This window comes from Gadus macrocephalus, chromosome 15 (assembly GCF_031168955.1).
Source record: "Gadus macrocephalus chromosome 15, ASM3116895v1".
Taxonomy (NCBI): domain Eukaryota; kingdom Metazoa; phylum Chordata; class Actinopteri; order Gadiformes; family Gadidae; genus Gadus; species Gadus macrocephalus.
In genome coordinates, this window is record NC_082396.1 from 20998374 (window position 1) to 21021328 (window position 22955).

At 44.9% G+C, this 22955-nt stretch overlaps 1 protein-coding gene across 1 annotated transcript in view; it reads left to right on the forward strand.

Annotated features, from left to right (window-relative positions):
* pdxkb (pyridoxal (pyridoxine, vitamin B6) kinase b) overlaps nucleotides 1-22955 on the forward strand; it is a 156574-nt gene that overhangs the window by 116123 nt on the left and 17496 nt on the right. The window lies entirely within an intron of this gene.

The following is a 22955-nucleotide window of genomic DNA, read 5'->3' on the forward strand; positions in this document are numbered from 1 at the left end:
TAAGCTTGGCTAGAACGAGAACTGCCTTTACGCCAGGGGCAGGGGGCGGGGTTATCCTTACTTTCATAAACAGGAAGACCAATGAAGACCGGCATTTTTAAAAACACTGAAGTAAACAATGGACGTGAATCCGTGTATGGTTCGTTCTTGAATATTCCGATTAAAAAAAAATCAGAAAAAACAGTCAAGTAGTTTGGTGGTATTTCTGATTTGGTTTTGAATCGGAAAAAGAGCAAAAGGAATAAACAAATAAACAGCATTTTATTTGTGTTTGTGTGTTTTGTGTGTTGGTTTTTTAAACCCGAAACAGAAAAACAAAAACAAGAGTAGATACATTTATAGTTATAGGCTACACCAGAAGGCAGAACGCAGCGAAGAAAAAAGAGCCGACCACCTTAACCAGCAATAGACTGTCTAATTATATTTAGCCTTAGTTATGGCTGCACTTGAACCTTATGGTGATTTTATTCGTGAACTATTTGACACTGGAAAGACACACTGTTCTGCCCCCGCTTCTTTGTGTGTGTGGCGCGGTCTAGCCTGGTACATCAGCTCAGCAGATAGCTAACAGTTTTCCCTCATAAAGAATGAAGCAGCTTGTTTCCTTTCCAAACTTTACTTAGGAAGCACTGTAAAACTGGACGGATACAAAATACATCTTTCAGTATCTCATACAGACGTTGTTCAAGAACAATATTCATATATTGTCTGTTTAAAACGTTTCATAACAAACATTAACATATGCGTTAGCTTAGGGCTAACGTCTATTGGAAATTACATTAAGATGCTCGCGATTAGCATAAAGGATCAAAATATACATTCTGAACGAACTTAATTCCATGTCAAGATAACTGTATGACATGTACTTACAGGCAAACATGTTTTCTGGCCAACCAATACAAAAGAGAAAAATACGTGACTATTGCTTCACCATGCATCGTCGAACTACGGCATGACTGCTAGTACAAAAACATTGCATTAAAAGTTGACCACTAGGGGTCTCCCTTTCACCAAATAAACATCAGAACAGCACACTCCCCGCTTGTTATAATGCTTTATGACACTATTCCCCTTTTACAAGTAGAACAACTTCAGAGACTGGTCTAGAATATACCCGTTGAGTACCCTGTCTGACCACCCTCACATCTACTTTGCGAACTTTAGAGTCTTTGCTTGGAATGGCATTCAACACCACTCCGACAGGCCATTCATTCCGCTTGCCCTGTGCATCCTTGAGCAGCACAACATCTCCTTCGCTCAGGTTTGGCTTGTCTACATGCCACTTTCTCCTTGGCTGGAGTGACACCAAGTACTCTTGACGCCAGCGTTTCCAGAATGCGTCGGCCAACGCCTGTACCTGCTTCCACTGCTTGATGTATAAGTCTTTAAGGTCGTACTCTCCAGTGGGTGGCAGCACTGGCTTGACTTTCTGTGTTAGCAGCATGGCAGGTGTAAGGACTGTAGGCATGTCTGGATCAGATGACACTGGAACAAGGGGTCTGCCATTCATAATGGCCATGACTTTAGACATGAGTGTGACCAAAACTTCATGAGACAGACGGGCAGTGTTTGTCTTTAAAAGCAGTGCATCCAGTATTCTGCGGGCAATGCCTATCATCCGTTCACACACTCCACCCATATGGGAAGAGTGTGGTGGGTTAAAGGTCCAGGTGCTGCTTTGGTCTTCAAGGTAAGTAGTCAGTTCATGGTCATCAGATTTGATCTGCAGTTCCTTGCATGCGCCTATGAAGTTTGTTCCTCTGTCAGAACGGAACAGGCGGACAGGGCCACTGACAGCTGTGAATCTCCTTAGTGCATTAACAAAGCTTGAGGAGGTCAGAGACTCTAGCACTTCGATATGTACTGCTCTTGTGACCATGCAAGTAAAGATGACAGCCCAGCGTTTATTTTCTGCTATGCCACCTTGCGTGCGCCTTGTGCTTATGGTCCATGGACCGAACACATCAACACCTACATTTGTGAACGGGGGGCCTGGGTCAAGCCGTTCAGCAGGTAGGTTTGACATTTTTTGTTCTTCCATTTTTCCTCTCAGCTTGTTACAGGTTACACAGTTGTGAATGATGCTTGACACCAGTCTCTTGCCTCCAATCAGCCACAGTCCAGCAGAGCGAACAGCGCCCTCTGTCAGATGTCTTCCCTGATGAGCAACCTTTTCATGGTAATGCCTCACCAATAAGGTTGCTACGTGGTGCTTTTTGGGGACGATGATTGGGTGTTTCTCTTCCCAGGGTAAGTCGGACAAAGGAATCCGTCCTCCAACTCTTAGCAGGCCGTCTGCGTCCACAATTGGATTCAGTTTCCTCATAAGACTGGACTTTGGGACAACTTCACCTCTGGAAAGGCATTTCATCTCCTCAGCAAACGCATCGTGTTGAGCATTTCTGATGATTATTAGTTTTGCTTGTGTCATCTCATTCATATTGTTGATTGAGTCATTTGTGTTAGACCTGGCCTTGTGTATGAGCTTGGTAACGGCTCGACTGAGTGACTTCCAGCTGGAGAAGCGTTCAAATCGGTTTGACCCCAGCTGACATTCAAAGGCCTTGGTTATGAAGGCTTGGACCTGTGGACGTATGTCTATGTCCGCTTCAGGGTCAATTAGCTCAAATGCCTCTGGCTGTGGGGTGTCTTTGGCTAAGAAAGCTGGACCTTTGAGCCAGTTGGTGTCTTTCAACATGGCTGCTGGCACTGAACGAGTTCCATGGTCTGCAGGGTTGTGTTCAGTGCTGACAAAGTGCCACTGTTCAGGGCTTGTGGACTTCCTGATGCGAGTGACTCTGTTGGTTGCATATACATAAAATCGTCTGTTATCGTTGTTGATGTAGCCCAATACGATTCGGCTGTCTGTGTAGAATGTGACCTTGTGGATGTCTGTGCCAAGTTCTTCTGTGATTAACTCCGCCATTTCAACAGCCAAGACAGCACCACCAAGTTCGAGCCGTGGTACAGTGTGTGGAGGATGAGGTGCCAGCTTTGACTTGCCCATGACGAATCCAATGTGAGTGTGTCCATTTTCATCTGTTGCTTTAAGATAGGCCACTGCTGATATGGCCATAGTGGAAGCATCAGAGAAGACACAGGGCCCTATCTTGCATCCGGCACAAGTGACTTAGTCTCTGGCACATGTGTCGTTGCTAGTTTACAACTGGCGCAGAGCGTTCTTTTCCCACCACCGCCACTCGCCGGTAAATTAGGGAATGATCTTGCGCCCCAAGGGGCGGTTCGGCGAAAGGAGGAGGCGTGTTCTGGCGCAAACGATATTTTGCCGTTTCTGAATACAACTGCACCACAGACCAGGAAATATCTGGTTTAAAGTCAGTGGCGCGTTGTTCAGATGCTATTTTAAGGGCGCATGCATACATGCGCATGATATGCATACGGATTGCTTGTGCACATCGCGCATACATTTTGCTTCTCTATCTACACGGACAGCAGTTCCCATTTTTGCAAACCATACATAATTACAAGGAAAATAAAATATTACCACACAAGGAAAATCATTGTGGTGTCCATAAAGATTAAATAAATAGGCATTAAATCTAGCGTACACATTTACCCAAATTATTCACGCGAATTGTAGCAGGCGTAATGACGGATCAAATTAACCTGGTTGACCAATAATAGCAAGAGACATATGTAGGCTATATAAGGACACCTGTCAAAGTGGGTTGTCCGTCAAGAATCAGGAACCACAATTCTGAAGACTGCGAAATAAATTCTGAAGACTGCGAAATCACCTTCTGTAAGTCCACTTAAAACCTTAATCTGCAACTTACCAGTTAAGTTGAGGTTTCTCATAAATTTTCTATTGCACAGTGGAATGGAATACGTCTTGGGACCGAGGATCAGACACCGGGGGGAGAGGGTCTACCGGCCCAGACACACCTATCTCTCCCTGAGTGAGGAATGCAGGCGTAAGCTACGCCTGACCCGTCAGGCTGTCACAGATATCTGCCATCTCCTGGCAGATGAGCTGGGGACTGATGCACGCTGTCCCTATGCCCTCCCCGTTGCAGTGAAAGTTACAGCGGCACTGCATTTCTATGCATCTGGGTCGTTCCAGGATCCCCTTCTATTGGACGCATTTCACAATCGGCAATAAGTTCGGCTATACATGCAGTTACATCAGGTCTAGTCCGACATGCTGGGGAATACATCAAATTCCCTGTTACACCTGACAGCCAGGAAAGAACAAAGGAGGAGTTTTGGACCAAGTATGGGTTCCCTGGCGTCCTTGGTGCTATAGACTGCACCCATGTGCAGCTACGTGCCCCATCAGTAAACGCACTCATATACATAAAACGGTAGGGAACTCATTCGATTAATATCCAAGTAATTTCCGATGCTAATTGTAGTATAAATCATGTCTTTGCTAATTACCCTGGCTCAAGCCATGACTCTTTCATATTGGCAAACTCCTGCCATATTCGAGGGGAATCCTCCCTTGGATGGGTGGCTGTTAGGGGAAAACGGCTATCCGTTGAAGACATGGCTCATGACCCCATTTCTTATGCCAGCAACAGTGCGCGAAATTGTATTCAACAGGAAACACACACAAACACGCAGTGTAATTGAACGTACATTCGGAATACTGAAAATGCGCTTCAGGTGTTTGGATAGGTCCGGTGGTACTTTACAGTATGGTCCTCAAAAAGTCGCAGCATTCTTTGTGGCATGTTGTGTTTTACACAACATTGCCATGAATCATGGATGTGTCGATGACATTAATGAGGATAGATTAGAGGACCTAAGGAGACGTGATGCTGAACTGCATGTGCCGATGCCATTACGTCCAAATGCCCCAGCAGCAGCACGGGAGAGGAGAGCTCATCTGTCAGAGGAGCTGCATCATATATAGTGAGGTACGCAAACTAATGACATCTCCGCTCTATTGTTTAGCTACATTGTACAATTATTACCATGCATTCATAACCTTGTGATTCAGAGAAAGTGAGCCCAAAACATTGGAATGTCCTGGAGACATTTTTTATTCGACTTGTCCAAATGTTCGTAGGCGAAAATGAAAAAAAAAATACAAAACGAAAAATGAAAAGTTGCAAAGATTTGAAGGAGATTTAGCCGAAAAATTAATTATTTTCTCACTCCTCTGAACCTTTCTTGGCGTGCGCCTGGCAAATCCGCCATCATAATAGCAATCCGCCATGGAACAAGCGCCGATCGCTCTTAAAGGGGATGCGAGAAAACGCTCTGATTGGTTCATTGCACGTTACGCCCAAACCACACCTACGGGTAATTAGGCTGCTTCAGACCAACCCTTTTGACATTTATCCGCCTGTAAAATAGCGATAGCGCCATAGAACCGCCCACAAAGCTACTTGCGCTTTGCGCTTCCCACTTGCGTTTCAGACCGTTAAAATAGGGCCCACAGAGTTCTCTATGTTTGGTGGAGCACAAAGAAACAGGCACATAGGTTCTTTCAATCTGAAGCTGCTCAAGCTCACGGAGTGAGTCGGTCCACATTTTCCACTGTTCCTCTTTTAGCGCTGGCAGGGGAGCATCCCATTCAGCTTGTTCGGCAGACAGCTCCCTGACTAAGGCCTTTCCTTAAATTGTGACAGGTGCCACGTAGCCCAGGGGGTCATAAAGCCCATTTGCAGTAGACAGGATTCCCCTTCTAGTAAATGGCTTCTTCTCTCTGGATACGCGGAAACTGAATGTGTCTGACTGCAAGTTCCAGGTGAGTCCCAAGCTGCGCTGCAGTGGCAAGGGGTCAGCAGTTAGCTCCAGATCCACTACGTTTTTGGCCCGCTCCTCAGGCGGAAAGGCATCCATCACAGTGCGGCTGTTAGAGGCTATTTTGTGTAGCTCAATGCTTGACTCTGCTAACATTTCTTTTGTACTTTGCAGGACGGCAATGGCCTTTTCGTCAGTGGGGAATGAGGATAGCCCATCATCAACATAGAAGTTTCTCATGACAAACTGTCTGGCTTCACTGCCGTGTTCCTTTTCTCCATGCAGGGATGCTTTTCTCAGGCTGTAATAATACTAATAATAATAAATGAAATGTATATAGCGCTTAATATGGTACTCTAAGACGCTTTACATATTGCCCTATCAAAACTATGTAAGACAGACTAGGAATAAAAGAAAAACAGAGGTTAAACATGAAGAATAAGGTGGGAGTTAGGTGGGGAAGGCTAGTGTGAAAAGGTATGTTTTGAGAGAAGAGAGGGTTGGAGAGACTTTGATGTGGGAGGGGAGTGAATTCCAAAGGGTGGGGGCAGCAACTGAGAAGGCCCGATCACCCCAAGTCCGTCGCTCAGTCCGTGGAACTTGTAGCAGGTTGGCAGAATTGGACCTGAGGAATCGGGAGGGGGCGTGGTGATGGAGGAGGTTGGCAAGGTAGAGGGGGGCTAGGCTGTTGAGGGCCTTGTAGGTGATGAGTAAGATTTTGTAGTTGATTCTGTGTTTAATTGGAAGCCAATGGAGTTCACGGAGGACAGGTGTGATGTGTTCTCTGGAGCGGGTACCAGTGAGGAGGCGTGCAGCTGAGTTCTGGACATATTGAAGTTTTTTGAGGACTTTGTTGGTGGTGCCGTAGAGAAGACCATTGCAGTAGTCAAGCCTGGATGAAATGAAAGCGTGGATGAGTGTCGCAGCAGCGGTAGTTGACAGGTTGGGGCGGAGGCGGGCGATGTTTCGGAGGTGGAAAAAGGCAGTTTTGGTAATATGGTTAACATGGGGGAGGAAGGAGAGAGTGGGGTCCAGGATAACTCCAAGGTTACGGATTTTGGTGGAGGGGGTGATGGTGGAGCCGTCAATGTTAAGGGTGAAGTTCAGAGTGGAGTGAGTGAGGGTGTCAGGACCAATGATGAGGATTTCGGATTTGTTGGAGTTGAGTTTGAGAAAGCTGTTTTGCATCCAGGTCTTGATGTCAGTCAAACAGTTGGAGAGGGTTGAGAGGGTGGAAGGACTGATGGTTTTGGAGGGGAGGTAAAGCTGTGTGTCATCGGCGTAACAATGGAGTCCATGGTGACGAAGGATCTGACCAAGAGGAAGCATGTACAGAATGAAGAGGAGTGGACCAAGCACAGAACCCTGGGGGACACCGTGGATGAGAGTAGTGGCAGTTGTTGATGGCGATGAATTGATGTCTGTCGGAGAGATAGGATCCAAGCCAGGAGAGGGCGGTGCCAGTGATGCCAAGGGTGGATTGGAGACGGGAGAGGAGAATGGAGTGATTGATCGTGTCAAAGGCAGCACTGAGGTCAAGGAGGATGAGGATATTTAGGGAGCCAGTGTCAGGATAGCAGAAGGTCATTTGTCACTTTGAGGAGGGCAGTTTCTGTACTGTGTTTGGAGCGGAAACCGGATTGAAAGAGTTCAAAGAGGTCGTGGGTGTCAAGGTAGGTGATGAGTTGTTTGGCAACAACACGTTCCAGGATTTTAGACAGAAAAGGTAGATTGGAGATGGGGCGGTAGTTGTTAGGGGAATCAGGATCCAGGCCGGGTTTCTTTAGTACGGGGGTGACTGCAAGCTTTAGGGAGGAGGGGACATGGCCGGAGGATAGAGAGGAGTTTACAGTGTTAGTGATGAGGGTGGAGAGAATGGGGAGACAGGCCTTTAGAAGTGTGGTGGGGAGCGGGTCCAGGTTGCAGGTTGTTGATTTCATGGTTGAGACTATGGAGGAAAGATCAGAGGAGGTGATGGTAGCAAATGTGGAGAAGGATTGACCGGTGGTTAGGGGGGGATCCGGTTTGGGACGTAGGGCGGGGTCGATGGTCAACTGGCTGTGGATTGTGCTGATTTTATCATTGAAGAAGGATAGGAAGTTATTGCATTTTTCAACTGAGAAGGAGTGAGAGATGGTGTCCAATGGCTTGAGGAGTGTGTTAATGGTGTTGAAGAGGGTCCTTGGATTGCTGCTGCCAGACTGGATGATTCCTGAGTAGTAGGAGGAGCGGGCTGAGTTCAGGGTGTCGTTGTATAGCTGGAGGTGTTGTTTGTACATTTCCTGGTGGATGGTAAGACCTGTTTTGTGGGAAAGCCGTTCCAGTTGGCGTCGTTTGGATTTGAGATGGCGGAGTTCGTCAGTGTACCATGGGGCAGAGTGGGAGAATGAGACCAATTTAGACTGAACAGGTGCAAGCTGGTCAAGGTCAAGATGAGAGGGATGAGTTATAGCAGTTAACCAGGTAGTCGGGGGAGTTGTTGTGGGTGATGGTGAGTTTAGCGATGGACTCAGAAAGACATGTGGAAAGAGAGGATGGGTTAATGGATTTGAGGTTGCGGAAAGTGCGTTTTTGCTTCTCATGGGGGGAGGGAGTGTGAGTTTGAAAAGTAATGGCCAGATGGTCGGAGATGTGGAGGTTGTTACTGGCCAGGTGACTGATTGTGATGCCAGTGGAACAGACCAGATCCAGGGTGTGGCCTTTGTTATGAGTCAGAAATTCGATGTGTTGGGTGATGTTGAAGAATGAAAAGATTTCCAGAAGTTCGATTGCGGGTTTGCAGACAGAGGAGTCCACATGAATGTTGAAATCGCCCAGGAGGAGAACGGATGGAGATATAGCACAGAGCTGGGTAAGGAATGCCGATAGATCAGAGGGAAAGGCAGGGTCGGGCTTAGGGGGACGGTTAATGACTGCAATGACCAGGGGCTTGGGACCAGACAGTTTAAAAGAAAGGGATTCAACTGAAGAAGGGGTTGGGATGGATGTTGCACTGTTTTTAATGTCATGGCGATGGATGATGGCAATTCCACCACCAGAATGACCATCCAGACGAGGTTTGTCAATGTAAGAGTATCCAGGGGGCGTGGCTTGATTGAGTGAAAAATAGTCCATGGGTTTTTGCCAGGTTTCAGTGAGACAGAGAAAATCCAGTGCTGAATCAGAAATAAATTCACTGAGGAGAAGTCCTTTTTTATTGAGTGAACGGGTGTTTAGAAGTGCAAATTTCAGAAGAGATGAGTTTTTGTTGGTGACAGGTTGAGGAGCTCTGGGTAGCGGAGTGAGATAAACAGTGCGCACGTTGTGGTTGTAATGTTGATGACGTCGCGTCTCTGGCGGGTGCCAATTTTCTGAGCCGGAGTAAGCAAACGTCCTCCGGCTGCCTCTGTGGACATATCGTGGCCGACGAAGGAGTCAGAGTTCTTTGATTGTGTTGGATATAATGTGTCCGGGAGGAGTGCATGGTGAAGAGCGTAATTGGAGGAGCTCGGAGATGGAATACCAGTGTTTAAGCAGGGGACGATGACGGAGGGCAGGGTTGTAGCAGCCAGCTAGCATGTAGTCACCCCGCAATGGCTCACCCGGCAGCCAGCTAATCAATGGCCCAGCGCTGCAGGCAGGTCCCGGACAGCTGACAGCAGTGGCACGGACAGGTAGCATCCAGCTGGTCACAAGCTGGCTAGCTAGGGACCAGTTTCCAGGGCTCTGTGCCTTATGGTGAAGCCACAGAGCCAGCACAGCGGAGGCAGAGGAGTGGAGCAAGCCGGTTGTAGCTACGCTGGAGACGGGGAAGCCAGTTGGACGGCGCCGGGGGTTAGCAGCAGTCTAGCCGGCCAGCAGGTGTCATCCACCAACAGCTGCACGACTCGACGCACAAAACACAAAACAAAACACGCAGACGTTTAACGTTCAGGAATAAATAAAGAAATAAAGAAAACCGACGCACTTACTTAACTTAACTTTGTAGTCTGATCCGAGTTCCAGAAGGGTTTCAGACAGAAGGTGTTGAAAGTAAGCAAAAGAAAACTGATGAAAAGTTAAAAGACTAGTAAGAAAAAGAAAAAGAAAATCGCGAAAAAAATAAGGTTCAGAATGACGTTCCGGTGAGCAGCAGCAGCAGCAGCGTTCAAAAGGCAACAGCGTCCACCAACTGTACGACTCCACTTATAAAACACGTAAAAATAAAGAAAACTGGCGCACTTACAATAGCGAAAAGTGACTATATATAACTAGTAAACTTAGCTAAACTACTGAAGACCAAAAAAAGCAACAAAATGTTCAATGCAATCGTGAGAAATATTGAAAATACTGAATAAAAACAAGCCATACAGAGCGGCGTTAGACTCGCCAGCGTCCCCATTACTATGTTCATGCTGTAGATGGCTACCGCAGGGGAAGGAGAGTTGCTGAAAACATGTACCTTCATGCGGTACTCAGTGATGTGTGTGTTTGGGTTGTTACCTTCAAACCACAAAAATCTCAGAAAATCTCGATGCTCTTTCTGGACGATGAAGCAGTAGAACATCTGCTGCACATCGGCTGTTACTGCTACAGGCTCTCTGCGAAAGCGCATCAGGACCCCTAGTAAGGTGTTGTTCATGTCTGGCCCACTGAGAAGGACGTCATTGAGGGAGGTGCCTTCGTGCTTCGCACTAGAATCTAACGCTACCCGTATCTGGTCCTTTTTCTGTGGGTGATAAACACCGAATATTGGTAGGTACCAGCACTCTTGTTGAGGCCTCAGCTCTGGAGCAGGATCTGCTTGGTCTGCGCCAAACATGGCTTGCATGAAGTTGAAGAAGTGTTCTTTCATGGCACTTTTCTTCTCCAGCATGCGACGGATGGTTGACAGCATGCTGTCTGTTGTTGGGCAGACGCGGCCTATTTGGCCTGAATGGCAGCGGTGCTACCCAGCAGTTTGCGTTGTTCATGTAGACTTCCTTATCCATGAGGTCAAGAAACAACTCATCTTCGATGGACAGGCCAACTTGGTCGTCGCGCTGTGTTCTTTGAAACACGTTTCTGCCCAGACTGTCTATTTCATTGGTTGCAGGAGACACACATGGAGAGGTGTGGGGTGGCACAGCGCTGTCAATCTTCTCTCTGACTGTTAAGCTGCTGTTGCATGGGAGGGGGGAGTGGGGCCCGCTTATCAGCACACTGGTTCTGAAGACGCTGACAGTGGTGGGTTTGTGTGCTCTTCCCAGACACACATCTCCGATTATCACCCATCCCAGGTCGAGTCGTTGGGCAAACGGTGCTTTGTTTGGCCCGTTACATTGTTCTCGCACTTTGTGCACCTGAATTAGGTCTCTTCCGAGGAGAAGGAGGATGGACGCTTCTGGGTCCAGGACTGGCTTTTGTCTGCCAAGTGTTTGAGGTAAGGATGATGTCTGGCTGCATCTGGTGACGGTATTTCAGACCTGTCGTCTGGCATCATGTCACACTCAATCAGCGTAGGCAAGTGAATGTGGATGTTGCCGTCTAATGACTCCACCATGAAGTTGCTGGCTCGCCATCCGGCCGTATCCACCACTCCTGAGCACGTCTTCAAAGTGTATTGTTTTCCTGTGCCTTGAATTCCAGTGTTCAAAGAATTCTGTTCTGCCTAGCGACTTGTTGCTCTGCTCATCAAGAACAATGTAGGTCTTCATGGCTAGGTGTCTTTGACCTGCAGGATACACTAATAAAAGACAGATTTTGGAGCATGATTTTGAAGTGTTCACACTTCCACAGATTTCCGTGCATTTCGACGTCACAGACGGAATGGCTTCCAGCGTCTGCCGCTCCCCGCTGTGGTCCACGGTACTCACATGGGCCTCGGTTTTCCATGGAGCGGGACATGGATGTAGCGCTGCTGGGTGTCTGTCGCTGTTGCACTCCTGGCACAGCACAGGCTTCCCACAGTCCTTAGCAACATGAGTGGACGACGCACAACATTTGAAACAGATGTGTTTCTCCTTCAGATACGCTTTTCTTTCTTCCAGAGTTTTGTTTCTGAAGCTACGACATTTCTCAATGGATGAGGCTTGTTATGTAGTGGACACTGTTTGTCTGGGTCATCATGTTTCCTGACTGCTGTGTTGTTATCGTCGGCACTTGTTGAGATTTCAGTCCTACTCACAGCAACTGATGTTCTTGTGTGATGACTGGACGGCTGAAAAACACTATTTTCTGTCTTTGTTGCACGCCATGCTTCTGTTATGCTAGCAAAGCTAGGATCGTTGCGTGTTTTTGCTTGTTCACAGACAAAGTTGACAAAGACTGAAAAAGGATATGGTACTCTGTGCTGATCCTTGTAACGTGATCCTACAGTAATCCACCTCTCTTGCAGGTTGGACGGGAGTTTCTGGACTATTGGGTTTACTCCACGGGAGCTGTTGAGGTATGCGAGACCAGGTAGGTATCCATCTGCCCTGGCTGCTTCAAGTTCCATGAGAATATCTCCCAATTCTCTTAGCTTGTGGTTTTCTTTGACTGAGATTTTAGGAAATTCTTCAACTTTTCCTAGAAAAGCGTTTTCAATCACCTCTGGTGAGCCATACACATCTTACAGTCTTTGCCATAACATCCTGAGGCCTGAAGGTGGATTGTGAATGTGCACCGCTCTGATTCTTTTAGCTTGCTCAGACGACGAAGGCCCCAGCCATTTGCACAGCAGGTCAAGCTCCTCTCTGGGAGAGAGTTTTAGGTCGTCGGTAGAGCTGTTGAAAGATGCCTTCCAGGCCCAGTAGTTCTCTGGCTTGTCCTCAAACTTCAGCAGGCCCGAACTCACCAGCTCACGTCGCATCAGGTACCTCCCTAGGTCTGTTGCAGCCACAGCACTGGATGAGCTTGTGTTAGACATAGGGAATGACTGTGTGTGGTAAGGCTGGGAAGGTTGGAAATCATCAGTGTTTGGTTTCAGGTTGTAGGAGAGCCCTCTGTAGCTGTATGATTTTTTCTGTGCAGTGCTGGTTGCCTGATTTGGGATCCAGGTGTCTTCTCCTGTGAGTGTGTGGGGTTGAGGCAGCTCAATAAATTCATGGTCACTGCTTTCACTCAGATGTGCATGGCCCTGGTTTTCACATTTGTTTGCTTCACCGCTGTCCATGGTAGGCTGGCACTCTGGTGAATGTGAAGTTTTCTGTGGCTTTGCATCTGATGGTGAGACTGTGACGGTATTTACCATGCAGGCTGCTTTTTCACCCTGATAGGACTGGTGACCTGGAGTTGTAAAAGGAGTCTGCATTTCAGCATTTGTATTGTGTAATTAATTTGCTCTCATTTTAATTGGGCTTGACAGTTCATAATCATATTCTTCAGCAGCTGCTTCTACGATTAAAGCTTCAGCGTTTGCAGCCGCCGCTGCCTTTTCTAATTTCAGTTCATGCAGACTAGCGTTTAGAATGGCTTGCTGTTTTAGTAGCTCTGCCTCTTGTCGAGCATATGCAAACTCAGCACGTGCGGCTTCTGCTTTAGCCCGTGCTTGCACTGCCATATAATTAGCTACAGATTGTCTGCTGGTTCTGGAGCAGTTGGATACGAGTGATCTTGTTTCTAGTTCATCACAATCCTCTTCTTTTCTTCTTAGTAACAGGGTGATTGTGTTAGATGGTATTTTACCTGCAGATCGGACGAACGCTGGCCGTTGGAAGAGCTGCCTTTTTACTGTTCTGCCCCCGCTTCTTTGTGTGTGTGGCGCGGTCTAGCCTGGTACATCAGCTCGGCAGATAGTAGAACAGAACAGAACATAGAACAGTTTTCCCTCATAAAGAATGAAGCAGCTTGTTTCCTTTCCAAACTTTACTTAGGAAGCACTGTAAAACTGGACAGATACAAAATACATCTTTCAGTATCTCATACAGACGTTGTTCAAGAACAATATTCATATATTGTCTGTTTAAAACGTTTCATAACAAACATTAACACATGCGTTAGCTTAGGGCTGACGTCTATTGGAAATTACATTAAGATGCTCGCGATTAGCATAAAGGATCAAAATATACATTCTGATGCATTAACGAACTTAATTCCATGTCAAGATAACTGTATAACTGATGTACTTACAGGCAAACGTGTTTTCTGGCCAACCAATACAAAAGAGAAAAATACGTGACTATTGCTTCGCCATGCATCGTCGAACTACGGCAAGACTGCTAGTACAAAAACATTGCGTTAAAAGTTGACCACTAGGGGTCTCCCTTTCCCCAAATAAACATCAGAACAGCACACACACGACGCGATCAGTACCGCTCTAAAGCAATCTGGAGCCCCGAAGTGCTCCGTTATGACGGTTGAGGAGGTTCTGTGTGAAGCACAACCTTCAAAGAAGAAATCTAGTTTCCGATTTAGTTTCAGATCGTCCACTCGCAGACTAAGTCGCCGGAAAACAATGAAGCTGGCCATTGTAGAATGCGAGAGACTCGATGGAACGTTTGAAACGTCTTCATGCGTATTTTTTTTTAATCCGTGTGCCCTTTTCCCGGCATTCACTGTGGTTTTATCTAAATATCACGCAAACAAAAAAACCAACTGGAATATTCAGTTTTCCCATTTTGATTTAAAAAACAGAAAAATACAGTTTATTTGTTTATTCCTTATGCCCTTTTTCGGTTTCAAAACCAAATCAGAAAAACCGTTTGCCGTTTGGAAAGGACCGAATGGCATTTTTTATCTCCTCTAGGGCAGGGGTTCTTAACCTTTTTGACCTTGAGGCCCAATTTTTAAAGTACAAAGTGGCCCGGGGCCCACAAAATATTAACACTGTATAGGTTTAACTGACCTCACTCTCGGTTTAATTTGTATTCAATAATAAACCCAATCCACTTACTGTTTAACAAGCAAAAACCTTGTAAAATAAAATGAAATGATAAAATGGGATCATCACAAAGACTTTTATTATGTGTATGTAACTCATACTGTATCATGACACTGAACAGGCTGATAATTCCTGGACCAAATCAGGCTGTGAAAAGAACATTTTCAAGAATCAAGTCAGGATTTTTAATAATAATTAAAAAAAAGACTAATATTAGGATTTTACTTTAAATTTTAAAAAAAAGGGGGTGATAAAATAAATGCATTCAAATAATATAAATCTATTTTTAAATTAAATAAGCTGTAAATAAAATTGAAATAAAGTGCAAATTAAACTATAGCCTTATAATCTGCAAAGCCATTTGAAAATTGCTTCAGCAGTCTCCATTTTTTCATGACAGAAGAATCTTTATATCTGTGACAAATGAACAATGACACAAATAATAACAACAATGAACAACAACTCCCTTTTTAACTTCACCTCTTAATGAGACACTTGGGCCTGCCTCTGAGACATAATCAGATCCAGTCTGGGCGGAATGGGAGAAAGGCTCACTCTCAGAGTAGCCTCCAGTGTTGCTCTGAGTCTGTTTCGGGCTTTGGTCTTAGTTGTGGCCACAATGGAGAACCCTGATTCACACAGGTACGTAGTTGTGAATGGGAGCAGGAGTTTCACAGCCCTCAGTGCAAGACATGGGTACTCCTTTGAGACTGCAATCCAGAAGGAGCCCAGGTCCAGTTTGCCCCGCTGCAGCTTTAAAGTGCTGTCATTGGAAACTTCCAGAAGCTGGGATTCCAGGTGTGAGGGCAAAGCAAAATCACTTCCAATGCAAATGGGTCCAAAATCCACATGTTTCCCTCTCTGGGATCCTCAGGAAAGTAGTCACCAAATTTCTCTGCCAGTTGTGAGAGGTGCTGGGAGACTGAGTCACTGATATTGACATGAGGGGAGTTTTCCAAAATGTCAGACAAAAGTGGAAACATGTCCATCCTCTTTTCCTGGGCCCTCTTGGTCCACAAAGCAAGTTTCCTCTTGAAAGCTTCAACTTTGTCTGCAACAAAAAATATGTTGCTGTTTCTTCCTTGAAGTGAGTTGGTTCAGTAGTGAAAAAATGTCACAGAGGTAGGCAAGTTTTGCTGTGAACATTGTGTCAGCATAGTAATGTGCAAGATGAAATTTTTTCTCAGTGAGAAAAGAGAAGACCTCATTCCTCAGTTCAAACAAACGATTGAGGACCAGTCCTCTTGAGAGCCATCTCACTTCACTGTGATATAGCAGCTGGACATGATCTGCTTCTATGTCCTCACAAAGCTTAGCAAAACATCTGGAGTTCACTGCATTGTTTTTAATAAAGTTTATGGTTTTCACACTTACATCCATCACCTGGTGGAGATCTGGTGACATCTTTTTTGCTGCAAGGCTTTCGCGGTGGAGAAAACAGTGTGTCCATTTAGCTTCTGGTGCACGATCAAGTATCTGTCTAATGACACCATGATGCCTGCCAGTCATTGATGCTGCACCGTCGCTGCACACCCCGACGCAGTTCTGCCAGTCCAGGCCGTTCTCAGTGAAGTAGTTATCCATGCAGCGGAAACATTCCTGAGCCGTAGTGCGTGTTGGTAGCTCTCCACAAAACAGTATGTCTTCGTGCAAACTACTGTCCCAGCGATAGCGAACAAAAACTAGCAGCAGTGCAGCATTCGTGACATCCGTGGACTCGTCTAGTTGCAAAGAAAAAAAAGGGCTACTTTTTATTCTTTCTATAAGTTGATGCTGTATGTCTGAGGCCATGTCTGCGATACGGTGACTCACAGTGTCGTTTGAGAGTGGGATGGTCAGCAGCTTTTTTGCAGCGGCCTCTCCGATCATCTCACGGCACATATCAACAGCGGCAGGCAGAACCAACTCCTCCGCTATGGTGAATGCCTTCTTAGTCTGTGCAACACGTCTGGCTACGAGGTAGCTCGCTTTCAATGCACATTTAGAGTTGCTCGTCAGTGACACGACAGACCTTTTCTGCATCTGCAGTCCACTCCTCTTAAAATAATCCACCGGCTTTCCCACGAGCATCGGGTGCTTGGTCTCTAGATGCCGCTGTAGTTTTGAGGGCTTGAGGGCTTCGTTGGACAGCATTAGCCCACACTCCACACACTGGGCTTTTGGCACTGCCTCTGTTCCTCCATTTACGAAACCGTATTTAATGAAGTCGACATTGTATTTCCGCAAAAACTTTGTCTTTTGGGTGGAGGGGTCAGGATGTTCGTCGTCATGTTTTCTTTTAAAAAACGTATCCATATTTGCCGCAGCGAGCGAACTTGAAGAAGACTCTTCTTCTCTGTGTATTCCCGCTTCCACAACTGCGTGATGCATTACCGCCACCGCGTGGTCGAAAACGGCATTGTAAGTTACCGAGCGTCTCATGCGTAACATATCTCTGTCTTCACTTGATAATCTACAAAGTCCCGCGGCCCTTGGGGCCCACAGGTGCAAAACTGAAAGCTTTTCGCGGCCCTCTAGGGGGCGCTGGCGGCCCAAGTTTGGGCCGCGGCCCTATGGTTAAGAATAACTGCTTTAGGGTAAAGTCAGAGTCCAGTTCCTGTCTTGCAGGCTCTGATAGGACTGGGATATCTAATGTATGGAGAAAGCTAGCAATATCAGAGTCAGTTGCAGCAGATTTAGAGGTGTACAGCTGGTTATAAAAACAAAAAAATCGTTCATTGATCTGCTTGTGATCGGTTAATAGCTGTCCAGTGGATGAACATATTTTATGCATTGCTCTTTCAGCTTGGACGACCTTCAGTTGCCTGGATAACAATTTATCTGCTTATTTCCCCAACTGGAAATGCTTCTGCTTTAGTTTGCGAACTAAAGCTGCTCATAAATGATAATGGTGCTGTCTCAGATTCTACTTTGTGGGAGGCCTTCAAGGCCGTTATAAGAGGCCATGTCATCTCATTTCAGTCGTCTCGTAAAAGGGCCAGGCTTAGACGTTTAACTGACACCGAAGCTGATCTGGCAGCATTGGAGGATTCTTACCGCGACACTGGTTCCGATGACAACCTTAGTGCTATCTTGAAAGTAAAATATGAATATAACCATATCCTTGGCGAGCAGGTTGGGAACAATGTTCGCAAACTAAAGCAGAAGCTTTTCTAGTTGGGGAAAAAAGCTGATAAATTGTTATCCAGGCAACTGAAAGTCGTCCAAGCTGAAAGAGCAATGCATGAAATATGTTCATCCACTGGACAGCTATTAACCGATCACAAGCAGATCAATGAACGATTTTTTAGCTTTTATAACCAGCTGTACACCTCTAAATCTGCTGCAACTGACTCTGATATTGCTAGCTTTCTCCATACATTAGATATCCCAGTCCTATCAGAGCCTGCAAGACAGGAACTGGACTCTGACTTTACCCTAGAGGAGATAAAAAATCTCCTTTAATAATTATCGGGGATCTCTATATAGATAATTGTTTTGCTTCTTTTGCTCAGCTTTAGTCAAAATTCAATCTCCCTTCTAGTCATTTTTTTTGTTATTTGCAAATTAGGAATTTTGTTAAGCATTTTTTTCCTCGCCTTGATACAATCTCGGTTTGTAAATCTATTCTCCATGGCGACCCCCTCTCTCCATATTAAAGAGGCATGGATCAATGACACTGGTGAAGCAATATCCTATGAGCTGTGGGAGAAAGGGCTTAGTAGGATAAAAGTATGCAAGGGATAATGTATAGAACGCCAGTAATTATCGAGAAAATAAGCCCAGACGAACAGGACACCGACACGCAGCAGAGGTGTCTTGCTTCGCCATGAAGGGACTTATTTTACGATAATGACCGGCAAAGTTCTATACATTATCCTGCTTATTACACGGCTACTTGCCAAAACGAAACAATTTATTTATAATGTATTTGTTACCAGCATTCATAGTGTTGATCAGCAGAGAAAGACGTTGACGTCGCGCTTAGCAACCGACAGCGCTTGGGTTGATACATATCCCGCTTATTACATTGACAAGTTACCGGACTACGTGCGGAGTGTTACCAAAGGCAAAAATTCCTTTTGTTTACCTTGACAGCGGTCATTATTCATCCGTTGCCAATGAATTATCCAAAAATAATTGACCGCCGGAAGTTGTGAAGTGCCCATGCAAGTGAACGGAACGTTGAAAAGACCTGTGTAATAAATATATATAATATATATGTATATGTATGTGTGTATATATATATATATATGTGTGTATATATATATATGTATGTGTGTATATGCGTATATATATATATGTATATATGTGTGTGTGTGTGTGTGTATATATATATATACATATATATATATATATGTATATATGTTTTTGTGTGTATATATATATATACATATATATGTGTATGTGTGTATGTATATATATGTATGCGTGTATACGTATGTGTGTGTATTTACTCTCAAAAGTCTTGAAATTGGCTTGTAAACAAACCATGCAGTGTCGATGGAGTCCCTCTGGCCCCTAACATGGAGCAGTCCTTCTTTCACCTTACATGGAGGAGTCCCTCTGGCTCCTAACATGATGGAGTTCCTCTGGCCCTTAACATGGACGAGTCCCTCTGGCTCCTAACATGGAGGAGACCCTCTGGAGGGGATCGGCTGATGCTTTGGCTTTTTTCAGGGTCTGCATGTGGGTGAGAATGTTACCCTTGGCTTGAAAGAAACGTTCTCAAGAAAGCTTTCACCAGGCTCTACATGTCATGTGCAAGTAGCCCCTTGCCTTGCAGTTTGGTAACTGGTAGTTCATTCATCAGTGCATTCATAATATTGACAATAAATGTAATATCTGCCATCCTTGCCTTTCATCTCACAAAACTCCCAAATTCTTTTAAGAACTTTGCCCTTGAGTCTTTGGACAGTTGGGTTGTATTCTATGCCACTATGTTTAGTGTCATGCTCCTCCAAGAGTGAGACAAACTGACCATAATTTAATGCTCTTGCCCTGAGGAACTTGACTATTTCATTAACAACCAGACTTTGGCCATCGGGCCGTTCGGGAGGATTCCCTTTAGGCCGGTTCACTTTCAAATGTCTTTTGGGCCGCTTGGGTAGGAATAATCTATATTATTTTATCTTCTCCTAAAGTAGACTTTCTTCATTCATCTGACATATCAGCCCCTGCATCTCAGTATATATAATATGGATTATACATTTTAAGATAGTTCTTTCCTCCCAAATATTTGAGTTGGTTTTGTCCATGGTTCATCTTTTCTTGAGTGGTAACAGAAGAGAAATAGAGAACAGAAGCAACCAGGGTCATTGATTATGGAGGTCAGGAAAAGGCCAGGAGGAGCCAAAAAGGCCAGATTTAAAAAAAAGAAGGGCACTGGAGGAAGATTCTGCCAAAAGTGCCAAAATAACCGACCTGTGTAGAAGACAAAAGTGGCACCCGATAAAGAGAGATGTGTATCTAATGATTAATTAGCAACGTAAATAATCATAATAATAATAATAAACTATTTGTGCTACGTGTACAATGCCAACCTGAGCATTAAAATTCAAACCAATTCATCATTAGTCTATTTTTTTAAAGCAATTTAAGCAAATTGCCTGTTCAGGTTAATTTGTGAAGTGCTGATAATCATTTAAAGAAGAAAAAATGCCTACATAAAAAAATATATTTCAAGCATCTTATGCAGCTAAAAAAAAACAATAATGAAATATTTTGTAACCTCAGAGCAGCACTCCAGCCTGTCTGATGTTGAACCATAGACATGTAGAGGCCAAGTCTGAGGGGACAGGTAGAGAGGATTGTAAAGAATATATTTAAATTATTTTATATAAGATAACCCACACATAGATCTGACATGATGCATTTAAATGATCCCAAATATGTAATGGGTTAACATTGTATATTTAATCTATAATTGATAGTTTTGATTGATATTTGTTTCTTATAAACTGATCATTGAGGTGGATTTTTCATTTGGCAAATGATGATCCAATGTCCAATAAAAAGGGATAGTAAGAGTTTTGCGCTGTTCAATTATTTAAATCTTCCACCACTGAAAAAAATTGACCGTTCCAGCCCTGGTTACAACATCAATGACTTACACAACAAATTCTGTGGTATAATACAATGCAAAAATAAAAATGTCTGGTTTCATTTCTCACTTTAATCTGACATTTCTGTCAGACACAGTCTGACAGTCAGTGGGAACAACCATTGGTTGTAACGCATCCAAGTGTGTCCCATTTCAGTCACAGCTTTTTAAAGCCTGCATTTACATTCTCCTTGAGCAAATCACTCCTCATCATATTTCATTGACCAAATTGCTGCCAGCTCCTCCATAATGTCAAATGTCGACATCACAGCTCTTGTCCAGAGCGGGAAAAGTTTAAAATTGTCTGCTTTGTTTGGCATCTGAAGCTACAGATTTCCATTAATGGCCTCAGTTCTTCTCGTAACATTTCACCAGAGCGGCTGATCTCGAAGGCCTAATTTTTTCTCAGAGCAAGTGCAGCAGAGTCCACCAAACGCTCTTTGATAAACCCATCAGAGAAAGCTGGTCCTGGCTTCTGTATTCCTCGATGTGCAAAGCTTGGTTAATAGGCCTAGTTGCTTTTGCAGCTTAGTTAGCAAAGCTTCAGATGTCCTTCACGCTGAGTTGGTCAAGATTCTGTATCTGTATTTATATCTCTGCGTGTTTATTCTGGTAATGGCAATTCAAGTTGTAATCCTTAAACACTTTGATCTTTTCTCTGCGAACTAAACACACGGCTTTACCTTTGACTTTGATAAATAAATACTTATTTATCAAAGTCTATAACGATAGAGACCTACGAAGTAGATAATGATCCGGTTTATATCGATAGTGACCTACTAAGTAGATATTAAGTGGTTTGTGTCGGTAGTTATCTACTAATTAAATAATGAAGTATTCTGTCCGTTAGTGACCATCACGTCGTCATATCTTCAACTGCTTATCTGGCGTTGGGTCACGGGGGCAGCAGCTCTAGCAAGAGACCCCAGACTTCCCTTTCCCGGGCCACATTGACCAGCTCTGACGGGGGGATCCCGAGGCATTCAAAGGCCATTGTGGAAATATAATAATGTCTCCTCTCCGCATGCTGTGACCTTGCCGTGGTGGAGAGGCTTGCATGCTTCTATGATCCTGTGATCTATGCTGGAGGGAGCCTATGGCTCCTGGCAGGTTCAATCATACCAGACTGGTCTTGGGTGAGGAGTGAGACAAAAGGCAGCATCTGCTCCTCCAGGTTGGGGGTTGGGCGTGGCGCCAACAACTCCACCCCGTAAAAAAATATTGTTACAGAAACTAAAATGAGAAATCCTATTGACATCAGGCCCATTGTATACCCCAGCCAACCGAACTCTTTGGCTGGCAAAAAATAGGGTGCGAAATAGGGGATAAGTGAGAGTCACTGGACCGGCTCCGGTCGTCAAATCCTGCATGATGGGTCTGTCATCCTCCATTCAGGCCACGAGAACACCCATACACATGGTGTAGCCATGTTAATCTCCAAGGAGAAGGCCAAAACCTTGCTGGTGTGGGAACCAGTAAATGAAAGGCTGATCCCAGTATGCCTCAACTCAGGTGAGTTCAAGTACTGTGAACTCACCATCTTACAGTGCTATGCACCAACCAACGAGGCTGAGGAGGATGTCAAAGAAGACTGAAATTAACAACTGCAAATGGCGGTTTCAAAGCTGCCTCAACACAACGTTCTTCTCCTAACTGGTGACATGAATGCCAAAGTGGGAACCGACAATTCAAACAACGAGATGGCAATGGGCAGGCATGGATGTGGCGAAAGGAACAACAATGGTGAACACCTTGTTGGTTTCTGCATGAACAACAACTTGGTCATCGGTGGTACCATCTTCCCCCACAAGAGCATCCATAAGCTCACATGGCAGTCACCTGATGGTAGGACCATCAACCAAAATCGACCGAATCATCATTAATGATAAATGGCACAGGTCACTGCAAGATGTTAGATCTTACCGGGGTGCAGATGCCTATAGCGACCACCACCTAACCGCTGCCACTATTAAACTCAAGTTGAAGAAGTCAATCCCAAAATTCCAGTAACCAAAGAAAAGAGTTTGTGTTGGAACTCAGAAACTGCTTCAGCACGCCAGAGGCTACCTCTGAAATGGAAGAAGAACCCACCATAAACAGCAAATGGAATACTATCAAGACCATATACTCTGAAACAGCACAAAAGGTTCTGGGCTTCAACCAGAAAGGAGCCAAAGAATGGATATCAGCTAATACTTGGCAAAAGTTGAAGAGAGGAAGCAACTGAAGACAAAGATGCTGAACACCAAGTCCCAACGACTCCTCGAGAAACCAAGATCCCCTATGAAAACAAGGACAGAGAGGTGAAGAGGAGTGCTCGGAGAGACAAAAGGGTGTTTGTTGAACACCTGGCAAGTG